Source organism: Apodemus sylvaticus, chromosome 10 (genome assembly GCF_947179515.1).
Source record: "Apodemus sylvaticus chromosome 10, mApoSyl1.1, whole genome shotgun sequence".
NCBI classification, from domain to species: domain Eukaryota; kingdom Metazoa; phylum Chordata; class Mammalia; order Rodentia; family Muridae; genus Apodemus; species Apodemus sylvaticus.
The window spans coordinates 24,130,698-24,147,314 of record NC_067481.1 but is presented as its reverse complement, the minus strand read 5'-3'; the positions used below and the strand labels follow the sequence as shown (position 1 = coordinate 24,147,314).

The following is a 16,617-nucleotide window of genomic DNA, read 5'->3' as shown; positions in this document are numbered from 1 at the left end:
GGGGCGAGAAAGCTGGAGTTAATGAAGGCCAGCTGCCCGGCTGGGTTCTGCCTAGAGCTAGCTAGAGGCCAGCGTTCTGTGGTGGTTAGGGGGAGGGGGAGGGTGACCTCCATTCCTGGGTACAAGGATATCCTGTGGCAGCGGGGCCGGTGCTCCCTGAGCTTGGTTTCATCCTCAGCTTGTGAGAGACTAGGTCTGCTTCCCTTTCCCCCCCCCCTCCTCCCCTCCCCAAATACCACTCAGCCCTTAGTGAGCTTTATAACTGTAGTGGTGGCCCAGCTGAGATCTGAGGCGCTCCGAGCCCTTTGGTAAACACTCATTAACTGCCTGGGATGAATCCGGAGTCCTGTTTAACAGCTGGGAGAGAACTGAGGCACATTAGGGTGAAAGGCTTGACCTGAGCTCACCCCACAGACTCCACCCTGGGGCTTCCATACTTACTGTCCTTCCAGTTCTTCCTGCAAGACTGAGGGGCTGGAGGCTCTGCCCTTGCCCTCTCCCCTTCTAAGGAGAGGCCATGTTCCCTTCCTTTCCTCAATATACCCTGGTCTTCTGACCCTTCACCACCACCACCCGTGACACCCTTCCCTCCTAACCCCCACCCCCTCTGTTGCTGGAAGAAGTATGCAATGCTTCTTGCAAAATGCCCTCAGTCCAGCGCTCTGCAGACTCCTCCTCAGCCACCTCCCCAATGCCTGTCTGGCCCACCATGCCTTCTTTTTTTTTTTTTTCTTCATTTCGAGACAGGGTTTCTCTGTGTAGCCCTGGCTGTCCTGGAACTCACTCTGTAGACCAGGCTGGCCTGAAGCTCAGAAATCTGCCTGCCTCTGCCTCCCAAGTGCTGGGATTAAAGGCGTGTGCCACCACCGCCTGGCTTTCATTTCTCTTTCAAGGTGACCAGAGAAAGGACAACCTTTGAGAAAGCTGGAGCCTGTGACCTTGAAATTGCTCTGCTGCTTTAGAAATACCTCGTCCCCAGAATACCCGGGGTTAAGCATTGCCTGCTAATCGTCTCTAGTACTGGACGTATCCAAAGCCTGCGTCTCACCTGCTCAGAATCTTTTACATGCGTCCACACCACAAAGGTTCCCAATACACCATAGTCTAAGAGTCTAAGGCCATAGTCTCCAGGTGCCATTGAGACTCCATCCGGCTCTCTTCCTGAGGGTCGAGAGGGTATCTCCTGGGATAGAACTCTTAAGTCACTTAGAGGTAAAGGGATGAGCAGACTGCTATTGTCTGGAAGAAAAAAAAAAGACATTAGTAGGTGTTTGTCTAACTGGAGAAAGTTGCTTACCCTACTTTCTTGTTGCTGATAGCTAGATAGTCCAATGGGAGTGTTAGAGAGTAAAGTGTCAGCTCCATCACCATGACTCAAGGCCAAACCCATAGGCTTAGGAAAAGCAGAAAGAAAATGTCTGTTTGTCCTGTGGCTGTGGCGTGTGTGAGATCTGGTACTGCTCCTGGCCCCCGTCCGTGTCTCCGACCCTCTATCTTTCTAACAGTGGATTAATTGTCCTCCTTCAGTCCTCAGCGCCGCACCAACTAACCAAGTAGGGGGCTGGTAGTAAGAGGGCAGGGTGAGTCTACAACCTGAACAGTGGGCTTTAGGACCCAACGGGAACCGTGCCTCTTGCAGCAGCCTAACCCAGAAGCAGGGGGGAATCCTGAATCGAGCTGAGAGGGCTTCCCCGGTTCTCCTGGGAACCCCATCGCCCCCCTGCCGGCACACACCTGAGCAGGTAAGATCATGCACGCCCCCTCCCAGGTCTCCCTAGGTCTCCTTTCCCTGGGGCCTCTCGGCTTCAGATCCGGCCGCTTCCTTCTTCGGCAGTTCAGGCTTTCCCCATCCCTCCTCCCACCCCCATCGCTCACAGTAGTCTAGGGGGGTGGGAGCCTGGGAACCCTGGGGCGTTGGAAATGTCGGAGCCCTAGACCCCCGGAGCGCCCCTCGTGCAATTCGCCGCTCCCCTAGGCAGTCTGCATTCTCTAGCTAAGAATGGAAAGTGGGGGAGGTCTGCCCAGGCCCCACGCCCTTGCAACCCCTTTTGCTGTATTGCCCTAGCCCTCCACCCCCACCTCACACAGACAGAAGGTAGCCTGACTGAAAAAGTAGTGAGGGACATGAAAGGGACCTTACTCTCCCTGAGGGATTCCCCCTTTGCTTCCTCGTGGTTTCCCAGTCTGGAGCTCAGGACTTTGCCTCTACTCCTTATAAAGGGAGCCCGGGTCTCCTTCCCAGGTGCATGACACACTTGGGTGCCCAAGGGCTTTGCAGGAAGGTGGCGGAGGTTCCGGTGTTTGCTGACCTTGTTCGGCTTAGAACTCTCCTCCCTGCCAACACCGCCTGCGCTTAGTGCAAAAGCCCCCTCCTTTGAGTGCCCGAGTGTAGACCATGTGGTTGGAAGACCTATGCGTCCTGGAGAGAGGTTACTGTCTGTATCCATGGGGAGAGATCCCAGGGAGGCCCAAGCCTGGTCACGCTCAGTCCAGATGGCTGGGGAAGGGGGTGTGGACCAGAACTGGAAGGCTGATCACCCATGCCAGCTCCCTGCACATCTTGGCTTTCAGAGCCTTGGGCTCCTGGTGTTACTCTAGAGCCCGAGGTCCCCAGGCTTGGCCTCCCCTGCAGGCCCTCTGGGAGAGAGCTGGATGGCAGGCACCTTCTGTTCACATTGGCTGGTTTTCCTCTCCTGTGGTGGGCTGTTAGGCTCTGTTTGTTGAAGCTCAGAGGGGCATCTCATTATGGTTTGGTGGGTTTCTATGAAGGGCTGGTGGGTGGCTTGTCTGAATAACTGGTAGGCATGTGTGTATCTTGTCCCTGGAGGTGGCTGGATGGGGAGAGAGATGGAAGCGTCCCTAACCCATCATAATTGAGCTCTGGGGATGTGGTGACAGTCGGTGACCTGTACCAATGTGGTGTGTGTACTCAGTCCTCCCTCATGTTTCCCAAAGTCCCCATGATGGTTGACTTTGGAGGAAAGGGACAGTCGTGGAATGGATTCTAGACTTATAGTTCTGCTCTCAATACGTAAAGAGTGGGATGCCGGGTCTGAGCAACAGACTTCAAGTCAAAGGCCTGAATCTGAGAGACTGAACCATACATACGCATTTATAGCCGCCGTCTCTTCAGCTAAGCCTCAGTTTCTTCATTTATTAAACTGCTAAGGCTAGCTGCCTGGGATTACCTGACCTTGGCCCTACCATGAAAGGCCCCAGGAGATAATGTGTAAACTCCAGTTGTGACCACAGGTCTAGGATGGGAACCCTGCTTGAATCTGGGTCAGAGTCTCTGCCTTCAGTCTCCTTCTACCACTGCCCAGGGGACAGAGGAGCCTTGCCTAAGGACACAGAACTTCCTGACAACAGCAGCTTTTCCTGCCACCGGGATGCTTGGCACACAGCACAGATCTGTGCACCAGATTCCCCTTCTCCTCAGAGGCCACACATGGCTTGGTCCAGGAGCCTCTTCTCCACCTTCCTTTCACCATCCCGGGCGGCGTCCTTGTCTGTCTCTTCCCTGCCCAGTGGCTTCCTTGTCCGGCTCACTGGGCAGGAGCCCTAATCGGATTGGACAGCTGAGATATGTGTGGTGGCCGAAAGCAGGCGGGAGAGAAGCCAGTGGGGAGGACAGTGTGAGAGCTGCCCTGCCTCCCAAGAGCACCACCGTGGGCTCACTCGCTCCTGGCTTCCTCCCAGGAAAGGGGGACCAGAGGAAGCCCAGGAATGAACTGCTAGGGAGTAGGGACTAGAGGTTGGGGTGGCTCTCATGCCTGTGGCCCTGATTGATACTTGGCCTTAAAATGCAGGCACCTTGCTACTCTAATAAGGAGAGACCAGAGACTGAGGGGGGAGCCACACTGTCTCCCCAATTCCCATGACTTCACCTTCTTGTTCTTCCTGTTCTGAGTAGTATTTGATGCTTCAATTCAGCCCTTTTGGGAGCTGCACAGGCACTGTGCGTGAGTGTGTCTGTGTGTGTGTGTGTGTGTGTGTATCTGTGTGTCTGTGTGTCTGTGTGTCTGTGTCTGTTTGTCTGTGTGTATTCCTATCAAGCCCGTTTCCTTTCCTCCCCTGGAAGATATTTTTCTCATTCACTCTCTGGGCGGGAGGCCAGACTGCCTGGGTTTCCCGCTGCCTGCTTCACTTGTGCAGGGCTTCCTTGCTGGCCTCCAGAGAGTCTCCGAACTGTTTTCCTGACGCCTGTATGGGGAAGGCCTTCCCCAAGGGCTGGGAGGTGCCAGGAATCCCAGATGGGATGGGGAGCAGGTACCGTATGTAGGTAGCCTGTGGCACCAGGGAGAGCCGACTTCTCTCACGACCTCTGACTCAGCCTGCTGGTCCTGCTTACCCAGCTCAGTGGACACAGCCTGGGTCTGCCTCCAGCCTTCTGGCCTCCCGTGTGGGTCTCCAAGATCTTCTGTTGCTGTTTTGTCTATGGTAGCTAGCTGAGGGGGTACCTATTGAAACCCTTATATCCAAGCCATGTGTATTTTGGGGAGCAAAGCACAATTGGTTAGCACAATTGGAGGTGGGGTACTAGCTTGTCTCCCCTCTTGCCAGGCTAGAATAAAGGAAACAAGCGTACACTTTACCAATGCCAATTCCCTATGCCCTCAAAAACCAGTGGATGGAGCCAGGCCTTCCCTTCCCAGTGCCCACAATGTGGTTGGCATTGATTTGTCAGAAATTGGGAAGGATTCCTTCTAGACCAATGACCTCCTTTCTTCTTCTCCCACAGGGCAGGGGCAACTCTGTGATTGTAAGCACTTAGGAGCAGGCCTTTCCCTCTAGGGAAGGGGTGTGGGATGCCCCAGAGATGGCCAAGTTGGCACTTGCCCCAGACTGGAGCGCTGGACACCCTTCTGAGCTGAGAGTCGAGTTGGTGGGTGAGGGCAGGGCGTGGGCCTCCCAGCCCCCCTCATTTCCTGCTCTTTGGGCAGCTGTGGGCGAGAAAGGCTGTGGGGACTATTTTTAGTCGGTCTGTCCCCTGGCAGGAGGGACGTGCAGAAAAGCACGGGGCAGGCAGAGGGGCTGGCCAAGGTAAGGGTAAAAAGACAGGCGGAGGAGTGAGGAGAGGCCAGGGGCAGCAGACAGAACAAGGAAGTGTGCTGGCCAGGGGAACAGGCTTGCTGAGAGGGGTTTGACTCAGCTCAGAGCAGCAGAAGAGCTCTGGGGACCCCTCAGGTTTCTCTGTCCAATTTCCCTTGGATCTGAAAGGCACTTTTGCCACCTTAGACAAGCCCCTTCCCCTCACTGAAGGGAACCAGAGAGGGATGTGTTTTACCCTAAGACTCTCAACCATTGGCTGGCTATGCTGAGACTGGAGGCCAGGTGGCTTGGACCACTGTTCTCTGGTCTCTACCACACAGTTTATGCTTCCTTTGCTGGTTTGCAGCAAGAAGAACCTCAGAGCCGGGACTTGAGGTGAGGGAGGGCTGTTTCCCTCCCTGCTTGTCTGTGCAGGGTCTCTGTAAACCCCAGGTTGGTTTGTTTGGGCGGCCTGTGGCCACTGGTGTGAATGGAAGCACTGGAGAGCTTCCAGCACATTCCCCGGCTGGCAAGCTGTGGGGCTTGGAGCCACCTTTTGGAAGGGACATCCCGTCCAGCTGTTTCATTTCAGAGACCTAGAGAGGGCCAGGGATTTTTGTCCACAGTTGCAAGATGAGTGGAGGACAGATCATCGGGGACAAGGACACATATCCTTAGAACTCCCCAGAACCCATCCTGAGGTCATTCCTGCCAAACTCAGGACCTGTGCCATTACCCCCAGCGCAGAAAGGAGCCAGCACAATTAGCAGAGGTCTCGGATTAGGGGGCGGGGTCGCCTGCAGTCCTAGGAGCAGGGGATGGTATGGGGAGATAGGTTGGGAGGGAATAGCCAAGAAGCCATCTCTGGGGATTCCATCGGCATTCTATCTCCCTGATGGACTCCATGAAGAAAGCCATTCATGGAATTGTAAGGTGAATGGCGCCCCCTAGAGTTGTTCCAGAACCTATCTGTGTTGCCCCGCTGGAAGGAGTTGCTACAGATGGGGACCTTAATCCAACACCTCATTCCCAACCCTGCACCCTGTCACTCAGCCCCTCCCATTTCCTGGCTGGCCACCTCCTCACCAAGCAGCTCTGAGAGGGCCACAAATTATGGTGCAGGAGCCCCTCCCCCCCTGCCCACTCAGTTTCCCTGTCTCTGGGGTCCTGATTTATCCTGCCCCCCATCAAACCTGCTGCACTGTGTAAGAAATCAATAGTGTAAATGGATTGAGGCTGTTCAGTCTGTCAACTCCCCTTGGGCCCCACCAACTCCGCTGGGACCCAGTGAGCTACTCTGAGCCCCTCAATCTCTCAGCGTAGGCATAGACACACCTAGCGGTTGTAGCCCAAACACTGAGCAGGGGGAGCTCAGTCTGTCTGCATCTCTCTCACCTTCTCCTTCTTACACACAGACGGGGCTGCTCCTCGAGTGACAACTACCCTTGAACATTTATTTCCTAGTTTGGGTGGAGTGGGGTGGAGGGGCTCAAGGGAGAGCAGGCAGCCCGCCAGAGGTAGGGAGGGAGGCAGGTGGGTGAGGGAGATGGGTGAGGGAGATGGGGGATTGGGTGACAGCCCACCCCATTGGCTTTGGTAACTCAATCCCCGGCCCCACCCTCATGATTTCCCTCCTGCTCGACAACTTCAGCAGCTGCTGGCAGGGCTCTGTGTGTGTGTGTGTGTGTGTGTGTGTGTGTGTGTGTGGTGAGAGGGGCTGTGGGGGCAGGAGTGCTGCCAGGACATGTTTAAAGGAGACTCATAGCCTGGATACAACCTGGGTGGCGGGAGGGGGTGGGGTAAATCGGAGAGTAGGTGGTGACTGATGGCAGGGAGAGGGTGGGCGGGGTGGGGGTGCGGGTGGGGGGTGCGGGCTGCAAGGGGGACAGCGCAGCGCAGCCCAGCCTGAGGGTCTCACTAAACTTGTTGGCACTAGAGCAGAGCTGTCGTCATGGAGCTGGGCAGTAGTGGGAGGACAGGGGCCAGCAGAGCCACAGCTCAATCCTGGGTACTGAAGTCTGCCTTCACCAGGGGGCGCATGTAACCAGGGAGGACATCGCCTGTAGCCCCTGTCCCATGCCTGCTGGGCAGCACAGCCCTGGTAGTGACTAAGTCGCTTCTGTCCCAGGGCTGGCAAAGTACCAGACTCAGCTCTTCTCGGTAGGTGAGTCACTGCCCTGGCATCTTCCCCGGATGCGGCTGAGTCACCGGGCAATGCCCGCCTGGTAGGTGGGCATCATGCTAGGGTTAGGATTGAGAGTTACACGTGTAGCCCCCAGTGTCTTCTCTCATCTCTGTTGTCTCCTACCCCTAAACCTGCAGAGCCAGGCAAGTACGTACGCTGCTTCCTCCACATGAGGTAAAGGAAGAGGTAGCAGGCTTGGGAATGGAGTGGGATGTGTTTGATTTGGAAGAGGAAATGGGGGAGTGTGGAGCAGAGAGCTGTGGGTTTGAATCCCAGCCCTGCATCCATCTTGACAAACTGTAAAACCACGGCAAAACAATTGTTTTGTTTGAGACAGGTTCTTACTCTGTAACCAGGGCTGGCCTGGAACTTATTGTATAGCAGCCATGGCTTGTCTAGAGCTCATGGCCATCCCCCTGCCTCAGTCTCCCAAGACCTGGGGAATATAAGCATGAACCACTATAAGATTTGTTTATGTATCTAAGTAGACTGTAGCTATCTTCAGGCACACCAGAAGAGGGCATGGAATCCCATTAGAGTTGGTTGTGAGCCACCATGTGGTTGCTGGGAATTGAATTCAGGACCCCCCCCCCCCCCAGAAGAGCAGACAGTGCTCCTAACCGCAGAGCCATCTCTCCAACCTGGCAATTTCTTTTTTGAGCCTCGATTTTCAATCCTATACAATGGAAACAGGACCATTAGACTGTTAGACTGTCTTCAAAGAAGGTAACTGGGAAGTGGGATAAAGAAGCTGCAAGGCTGGGGAGGAAGAAGAGGCTGGCTCTAGCAGGCCCCGCCCTCCCCCCTTCAGCCTCACCCACCTTCAGGCGGTCTGGGAGAGATGGTCTTTCCCCATGCCTATTTCAGATCCTGCTTAGTTCGTGCACTTGTATGTGTGCGCCTGCCTCTTCTCTCTCCCCCTCTGTCCCTCTAGTCTGTAAGCTGTCCTCACACTTCTAATCCTCCTTCCTGCTTCCACTTCCGGAGTGCTGGGTGCTAAGATTATATGTGTGTACCACCACCACGACGGACTTGATGCTATCCTTTAGTCATTGTTTGGAAACAAGGTCTTACTCTGTAGCCATGACTACATAGCCTAACTCCAGCCATGTTCCCGCCGCAGCCTCAGGTCACGGGTGTATATAATCACATTTGGCTTGATGCTGTTGTTTAAGGAATCCCACAAGCTGTAACTCCTTTGAGGGCTAGGAGCCGTGTCACTGGACAGTTGTTATTACCTGTCTGAGCCCACTCTGGTCTCCTCTAGTCTGATGAGGAACTTTTTTTTTTTTTTTTTTTTTTGGTTTTTTCGAGACAGGGTTTCCTCTGTGTTGCCCTGGCTGTCCTGGAACTCACTCTGTAGACCAGGCTGGCCTCGAACTCAGAAATCTGCCTGCCTCTGCCTTCCAAGTGCTGGGATTACAGGTGTGCGCCACCACGCCCGTCTGGAGAAGCCAGTGCTTCCCCGACCCCCACGCAGGGACAGTGGAGGCCCTAGGAGAGCCCTGGTGCTCTTCTCCTCTGCTAGCCTCTTGCTGGTTCTCTGCTCTCCTGAAACAGGGCACCTGGCTGAAGGCTGTGAGAACCTCGTTTTGAGACCAATGCAGCAGCTACAGCTGTGGACTCATGACTCCTGGCCCCCTGCCTAGGGACCTCTTCTGACCCTGAAGTCATGCTTGGGTAGGGCTGGACTTTGGACCTGGGGTGCCCTGGGCATGAAGGAAGTTTCCCAAAGTGTGTGTAGGCTGTGTGTCCACACTCGTATGTGTCTGACTCCTAAAGGAAGTGGTTTGTGTGAGCATGGGTTTTCTCTTTCATGCCCATATGGACCCACAGCGGCATCCATTCGGAAGTACACTCAATTCTATTTCATGGCCTTGCGTGTAGATGCCTTTTTTGGTTTGTTTGTTTGTTTTTTCGAGACAGGGCTTCTCTGTGTAGCCCTGGCTGTCCTGGAACTCACTCTGTAGACCAGGCTGGCCTTGAACTCAGAAATCTGCTTGCCTCTTTCTCCCAAGTGCTGGGATCAAAGGCGTGTGCCACCACTGCCCGGCTGTAGGTGCCTTTTTATTGTGTGGGGGCTGGATGTGCATATATGTCTTGGAGTTGTTCACAGTCACACCATGAATATGTGTGGGGTTATGCATTTGTTCCAGGGTGTGTGTACAAGAAGAGTGTACCCATAAGCTGGCAGGTAAGGCCCACACCTTTAATCCTACCCAGCCCTCAGAAGGCAGGGGCAAGCATAGACCTGAGTTCAAGGCCAGTCAGGTCTACTTAGCAAGTTCCAGTTCCTTAATCCTGGAAAAACAAAAACAAACAAACAAACAAACAATAAAAAAAAAAAACACAGCGGGGAAGTGTTGGCACACACCTTTAATCACAGCACTTTGGAGGCAGAGGCAGGTGGATTTCTGAGTTCGAGGCCAGCCTGGTCTGCAGAGTGAGTTCCAGGACTGACAGGGCTATACAGAGAAACCCTGTCTCAAAAGAAAAGAAAAAGAAAAACCCAAAGAAAACAGAAGTGTACCTGAATCCATATGGTGGCAGGTGTGCCTGAAGGCTGCCCATGGGGGTGAGGGGGAAGCAGTGTAACTCTGTGCCTGCACCTGGTGGGATCCTAGGAGGAGCCTATGGAAAGTAGAGGTGGACTGGACCTAGGCCACCCTCTTAGTCAGGTTCCACACTTGGATGGAAGCTCCTGATGATGTTGGGGTGACGGTGGGGCTCTGGCTGTAAGGCTTGTGGGGGCAGGGCAGGGGGTGCGTGGAAGGGAATGGGTTAAACGTCGGGCCTCCACATCTGGGAGCCATTGACGCATTCTTGCCTGCTGAGCGCATGTTTGTGGATGGATCTGGACGGGACAGATCGGGGCGGGGCGGAGCGGGAGAGGGGTTGGGCGGGTGGTTCGCACCGGCGGAAATCTAGACGGGAGCGGGAGAGTGCTCTAGCCCAGCGGGCGGCAAGGGTCTGGGGAAACGCTGCGCCGCTTTGCCGAGTTTTTCCCTTGCAAAAACTACCTCTGGGCAGAATGTCCCACGGACCTGACCTGTGTGCTACTACCTTCCAAGGCCGCCAGAGAGAGACAAGCAGAGACTCCAGTTCTAGGCCCGGTTCAGACACCCATGCAACCGTGGACAAAATCCCATGTGGGCCTCGGACCTCCTGTTCTTAGTCTGAAAATCCGGACATCGGATTAGACTGACTGTCTGTAGGGTGGAGGCCTGGGTGTGTGGCACTTCCCTTGCCAGTGGGATGTCCTGTGGCACTTCTCTGCCTGGGAACTCTGCAGAGTAAGGGAGGCATAGTGGACTCACCTCTTCCAGTGCAGTGAGTGCAGTGCTAGAGGTGGAAACGTTAACCTCCCTGGCTGGCCCGGAGGGGGCTTGTGTGACAGTTGGGGACTGAGGTCTGCAGATGGAGTGTCAGGTCTTGTCCTCCTGCAACATGTAGGAACTGCCCTCAAGTGGGAGTCTTCTAGAATGGAGGGGGATTCCAGGCCGTCCCAAGAGTTGGGGTGACCATACTTCTAACTACTCGCGGGATTCAGTTGAGCTAGAAATTCCCTCTAACCCACACAAGCCGTTTGGAGAAGTGTTTGGGAAAGAAGAAAGTTGTTCGTATGGAGAAGACGGTCTTCTTTTTGTACTTCGGTTTTGCAGATGAGAAATATTAAGGTCCAGAGAAGGGAAGTGTTTTGCTCAAGGTCAGATAGCTTTTAGTTTCAGCTGGCCCGGGAGGATTGTGATTAAGAGAAACAGAGACTTGACAGCTGGGGCAGGAATCTGTGCGTTCTCCATATTACACCACCTCCTTTCTTCCCAGGTTTAGTAGGTGTGTGTGATGTGTGTGTGTGTGTATATGTGTGTCCCTGTGAGTGTGGGCGTGTAGCGGGGTGGGGGTGGGGGTGAGAGGGAGTGTGTGTAGGATACCGCACCCCGAGGTTCTTTCTCCGCCGAGTCGTATTTTTATTCTTTTCTCTGAACTTTACACACACCCCTTCTCGCTCTGAATCTCTGGCGTGTTGAGGGAGGGATTCTCCCAGATTCCCACGGTCCGGGCACCAGCAGGAAGCGTCTCCTTTAAGACTCGCCCTTCCCTGGGTCTATTAAGGAGAGAGGGGCGGGTGTGAGCCTGAGGACCCGCCCCCGGCTACTGATTGGCCGGTAGCATTCAGGGGCGGACCTGCGGCGAGGGGGGGGCCTCCCTCCCACCCCAGCTCCATACCCTCCGCCCCCCCAGTCTAGGGCTCCGGGTAAAGTTTCAGCCTCTGCACGTGACTCGCCATGGCCGCTGCCGTCGCCCCGCGCCCCTGAGCCGCGGCCCCCCGGACGGCTCCTCTTCGAGGACCCCACACCCCTGACGCCCGGCAGCGCTGCGGCGCCTGCTTGGGGCAGACCCTGTGCCCGCAGACGCGCAGACGGGTTGCATCCCCTCGCTTCGAGGTAACCTCTCCCCTGGAACCCTGGGGAACCCTCGGCTCTCTCACACATCGGGGGCCCGGTGGCCCGCTCTGGATGGGAGCTGCGGGCGGGGACTGGGTGCCGGGCGGTTTGGACGGGCAGCGGGGGTTTCCTGGACTTCCCAGCCTGCCGCCGGCGTGTCCGGGGTTGGGGAGCCCCGTCTGCGCCGCGTCTTCGCGCGCACAGCCTTGAGGCTTCTGCGGCCGTCTGCCGCGCGTGTCCCCCGCGCTCCAGCCGTGGCTGATCCACTGCTGGGAACTCTCTTTTCTCTTCAAACCCAAACCAAACAAAAAGACTTCTTGAAACCAGTTTGGGGAGAGATCAGATGCCCAACGGACTAGCCCCCTCCTACTCTTTCTCCTGTTACCTGAGCCGCCCTGTGGTTTGGGGAGAATCAGCCAGGGGCCCACCCCCACCAGAGGGAACTAGCTGGGGGGGCGGGGCCCGCTCAGCTGGTGTCTCGGTTGGAGTGTGGGGGAGCCGTCAGAATTGGGTGCGGGAGCCAGTGCGTTTGGGTGAGACGCGCCTGAGTCTTGTGTTACTTGGGGCTTGTGGAAGCCTTTTGGGGTGAGGGAAGGACAGACTAGGCTGGCCGACCTTGCTTCGCCGAGGATGTCTGGGATTTAGTGCCACCCACGAGGCTTGGAAGCTGCTAGCCAGATGTGTGTATGTTGAGGGGTGGTTGGCAGATCAGTTTAACTGTGTCTCCTTTCCTCTCTGGGCACTGCCCTGCTGTCTTACTGTTCGTGGGAAAAGGGGGACAGATCGCCCAGTGTGCTAGGCTGGGGGTGGGGGCTAACTCATATGGAAATAATTTAAAAAGCAGCAACAACAACAAACTCAGTCTTGAGAAGTTTCTTGCCCTCCCCTGACCCCCCCCCCCGCCCCCTCGCTCTTACCGTCTTGGGTAGGATGCCCAGTATATTGGCATGGGAAGCTCCCCCTGCACCTTACCTTACCCAGCTCCCGATGTTGCAGCCTGACTGCTACCTTCTACCTGTGGACCGCGAGCACATGTATATATGGATGTTTTCCCAACTGAATTGCCTCCCTTGCCCAACTCTCAGTTCTGCTCTTGATCACCCCATCACCCCATTACCCTGGGGATGGGGAGGGAAGGGGGGAGAAGGGGAGGGGACTCAGGTTTGTCATCCTTTTTCTTCACAAGGCAAAACTTGGAGAGGGGGGGCGAATGCGGGGGTGGGTGGGTGGGTGGGGATTATCCAGTAAGGACTCTGATGTCCTGTGAGGAAATTGGGGCTCAGACCCCCAAACTCCTCCAACTCCTCCAGGGCTTTGTATGGAAAAGCAGGGGAAGGCCCCAGATGGGAGTGGGGGTGGCCTAGAGCCTTGGGGCTTCCCCTAGTAGAGGGGTGGAGATGAGTCTGGGGGAGGGAGCAAGAAGAGGTTTTGGGGAGTTATGTAGGTAGCTTTTCTTTCTGAGGAATGGGGGGGGGGTGGAGTCACAGTGTTTGTGTCTGTGAAAGACAGGTACACCTGGAGGCACTGTCACATCAGTACTGCCTGGGAGTCTGGGCCTTGAAGCAGAGAGGTCAGTGGGGTCAGGCTCAAGTAGGCCCTTGGGAGCCTGTGATGGTGGACCTGCAGGCACTGGGAGGGTGTGAACCTGTGGTATGTGCAGAAGACCAATACTGCGGGAGCCGGTGGCAGTTCCGAGAAGCCCCTGGGCTGGGCCTTGCCTGCTCTAGCTCTGACTCTCTCTAGTGTGACCCCGAATGCACCTGCTGCCACCCTGGGATCCCTCTCTGGTTCACCTCCTACTCCTAACCATGTGGCAGCCTGGCAGGAAGCTAGCTGTAGTTCATCCTGATCACCCCTGTGCCTCCTCCGGTGGGCATAGCCACCCACACACGCCATGACGTTTATTCCTGTCAGCCTGTCTAGTGAGGGGGTGAGGACACTGAATGGCCTTCAGGTCTGTTTTGGGGGACACCGGCACAGACGCTTCCATTAACCATTTGCCCTCTGAAGAGATTTTTTTTCTCTTCTGGGATTTTTCTTTCCAGGTGACTCTGCTCAAAAACTCTGAGGTTTTAGATGGATGGATAGTCTTCAGAGTTCTGTGACATACGGGCAGGGCACAGTATAGCCTTAATGCCTAGATCCCTGTCCCCTGGGATGCCAGAGCAGAGAAGGACCTCTCCTCAACTGGAGGGACCCCGGTGAGCTGAGCCCTCCGTAGGGTCTGCTGGGGAGCACTGTCTGGGGAGCACTGTCTGGGATGCAGGGTGATGGGTGGCTGAGGAAGGTAACCCTATCCCTTTGACAAGTAAGTACAATAATTCACTCCCAGCACCCCACCCCTGTCTGGTGGTGGTGGTTTTAGGAGTGTGGGAAGCTGTGGCAAGAGCCTCTGGCAAGATGACCGAGGTTGTCTTGACTTACCAAGTCTTGGGAAAGAAGTGTAGCCACTGATACCCCGGCTTGCAGAGGCTTTGGCTTCACATCCTAGCTGACGCCTGCTGTCTTTTCCTCCTGTGTTTCCCTCCACCCTCCTGCTGCTGTCTGGAGCCCACAGGCTTTCTGTGGGCTGTGGGGGCAGGGCAGGGTCTGGCTCTCCTTGTGTGTCTAAGGAGGTGTTCTGGGAATTGGCAAGATGTGTTGAGGGTGTCTGGGTGTCCCTGCAGGGTGGGCGGCATAAGGAGACCTGGTCCAGAGTGTGAGAATATGTCAGTGTGGGGGGTGTGTGTCCCTGGTCTGGTTTGGGTGTGGGTGTCTCTTGCCCCGTCTGGCTCTCGCCTCCCTCTCTGGTCCTCACAGCCCTCCTTGGGTCTCCCCCCAACCCCACCCCAAAGCTGGGACCGCCTGCCTTCTCCTCTCTCTGCAACTGGAACCTCCCTTGCCTGTTCCAGGAATTTAGTAAGGAGGAGGAAGAGGCAGGCAGGCAGGCAGACAGACCTCCCACACTCTAGTCCGCCTGCCCGCCCGCCTGCCCGCCCGCCTGGCATCATAGGCAGGATGAAATAGGTGTTGCAGGTTTTGCTTGACTTCCCCACTCCCTCCATCACTTAGGGGCTGCCTCCTGCAGAGGTCCCAGACTGCCCTGAGATACCACCTTTTTAGCATCTACCCCCAAAGCCCCTGCTGGACCGCCAGGCTCCCAGGAGCTGATGGGGGGATTAGACTGCTGCCAGCCTGGCCAGCACCTGTTGCCAACCCCAGCCTTGTAACTGTAGCTGGCCAGTGAGGGGCTGCAAAATGACAGGTGGAATTTCTGCAGTCAGCCCCCAACCGCCACTGGATATGCCTTTTGGTTGGAAGTAGGAAAGCCCATCCCCCCCACTCCCCACGTCAACCTAATCCGAGCCTTGATGCTCCTCCTATCCTGCCTGAGGGTCCCCTTTGCACTATCATTGGCTACTGTAGAGTTAGGCAGCCCTTCTTCAAGTTCGTAGAGCTCTACTGCTTGACAGAGCCCACCCCCCACCCCACCCGTGTGTGTGTGTGTGTGTGTGTGTGTGTGTGTGTGTGTACATGGGGGGCAGATGGGGTGGTTCTCTTAATGTTTTAATTGCATAAAAACTGGGAGCTCAGCTCTCGGCCGGTGGGGAGTCTGGGGCTGGCTGGCCGCCCGGTTTGAGCTAAATATAGCCTGGGACATCTGCAGAGAAGGGGAGGGGAGTGGAGGGAGGCTCCCTTCCCCTCACCTCAGCCAAGGTGCCCTCGTCTGGGCGGGCACCTTGGAGCAGGGAGCGGGGATTCCTCAGCACAAAGGGCAGGGGAGCGGTGGGAGGGGCTGGGCATTTGGGAATTTGCCTGCTTGGAGGCAGGCACAAAACCAAAATGACCCCGTAGGCTCAGGATAGGGCCCATGTGGAGTACGTGGGATCCTGGTTAGGTCCTCTGGGCCTGGCTCCCTCTTCCCCAAAAAGTTGTCTAAGGTCAGGCAGCCTCAGTGTGTCACGGTGACCTACTCTTCGTGTGCCTGCCTGTAGATACCTATTAGGTGGCCCCTCCCGGCCCCGCCCCCTGGAGCATCTGCCCCTTGGGCCCTACTGCAGGTCCCCAGCCCTTCTGTCCCTTGCCCCACAGCGAAACCTTCAGCCCAGGAATCGAGACTTGAGAAGGGGAAGCTGTGGCATGGAGTTCTCTGATCTCCAGTCACGGCAGGAAGTGGAGAGGAGGGGGAGTGGGGAGGGTAACCTTGAGTGGCAGGTGGAGAAGGAGGGCCCAGTGAGCCCCGTGTGAACTGACCGTGCACATAGTGGTGGGGGGTGGCCACCCTCCTAGCTGATCCCTCTTCTCTCCAGCTCCAGGTAGGGGAATGTTGGGGGACGATAGCTGATTCCCCAAGGGCTGCAAACTCTCCTGTCAGCACCCCCCTAACAGCGAGGAAAAAAAATGTCTTCCTGTCACGTGCTCATCACTTCCTGTCCCACTGTGGTTCCTGGGATGTTTGTTGTTGGTTGCCATGGTAATGGCCGCCGGTGGCATTACCCCTGGTTTTTGTGGGGAGGGACCTGCCCCTCCCCTCAAGGCCCACAATTGGGAGGGGGCACTTGGGAGGCCTGACTAGGGGGCCCTTTCAAGCTGAGTCTGTGTGTGTGTGTGTGTGTGTGTGTGTGTGTGTGGTCTCTGACGACTCAAGTCCCTTAGGGGCCTCAGACTTCTGTCTGTGGGAAGGAGTTGCAGCCACCTACACAGACTGTGTTGGGAAGACTGACTTGTGGCCATGACTGTGTGAGACTGATTTAGTAGCCTCATCCCCTCAGTCTGGGTCTTTCTGCCTCTTCAGACCTCACTTCATAGATCCTTGCCTTCCTCTCTTCTCCTTCCTTCCTCTCTGGGGAGTTTGTGGCTTTTTGGGATCCAAGCTGGAAAATACAGGACTCTGGGCTACTGGGTCCTGGTGCTTTATGGTGGAGAGGCAGTGAGTGGTTCTGCAGCCGGTTGGCTCTCCCACACACTGCCCCACAA

At 56.0% G+C, this 16,617-nt stretch overlaps 1 protein-coding gene across 2 annotated transcripts in view; it reads left to right on the top strand.

Moving 5' to 3' along the window:
• The first annotated feature begins 1,680 nt into the window (after positions 1-1,680).
• Positions 1,681-16,617, top strand: part of Rara (retinoic acid receptor alpha) — a 46,697-nt gene continuing 31,760 nt past the window's right edge. Inside the window, exon 1 of one of the 2 annotated variants that reach the window (XM_052194932.1) lies at positions 1,681-1,742. The gene's annotated coding sequence lies outside the window, so the exon portion shown is untranslated. Of the gene's footprint in view, positions 1,743-11,442; positions 11,662-16,617 lie in introns of those variants that run through there. The other variant, XM_052194931.1, reaches the window with a different exon arrangement.